Source organism: Hipposideros armiger, unplaced genomic scaffold, assembly GCF_001890085.2.
Source record: "Hipposideros armiger isolate ML-2016 unplaced genomic scaffold, ASM189008v1 scaffold_569, whole genome shotgun sequence".
Taxonomy (NCBI): Eukaryota; Metazoa; Chordata; class Mammalia; order Chiroptera; family Hipposideridae; genus Hipposideros; species Hipposideros armiger.
This window is the reverse complement of record NW_017731919.1, coordinates 1073290-1074033: the sequence shown is the minus strand read 5'-3', so window position 1 is coordinate 1074033 and position 744 is coordinate 1073290.

Sequence of the window (744 nt, the reverse complement as noted above, 5' to 3'; positions counted from 1 at the left end):
ACTCGGCCGGCCCGCCTTTACATTTTCTTAATGGTGTCTTTTGAAAAGCAAAAGGTTTATTTTGATGAAATCCAATCTATCTAATTTTTTTCTTTTATGCTTCATGATTTTTATGTCTTATCAAATGAATCTCCCTCTACCCCAAGATTATAAAGATTTTCTCTTATGTTTCCTTCTAGAAGTTATATAGTGTTACACTAATTTAGCCCTTTCATTTAGGGCATGCCCCTTCTGGGGTTTCTGCTTGAATGCCCCAGGTGTTCAATAAGGACTCTCTTCTCTGACTGGTTGTAAGTTGAATGAGTTCTGAAAACTGTTCAGCTTACAACTCCCAGTCATTGCTCGTCCACACGGGGTGTCACTCTATACATGCAAGACTCAGTATTCAACAGTGGACTCCAAAAGAACCCATGCAGATTTCTGAAGCTCTTTCTGTGTAGCTCCCTTCTTCCTTATAGCTGGCTTCAGAGCCGACTTTCTTGGGTCTCAGTTAGTGTATTAAAAAAACCCACAGTTCTCCTCCCGTCTGTCTCCTTTACTACTCACATGGAACACTTCACTTCTGATACTTCTGGTCACCAAATGTGTGGAGTTTTTCTCCACCAAGGAATTCTGCAACACCAGCTGGGTGTCCTACAATTTAACTCAATTCTGAGTTACTGTCTACCTGGAGATAGCATCAGATCCCACAGGTTAAGGGCTCAGTCCCACAAGACTACTCCCCCCCCCCCTACAGATGCCAAT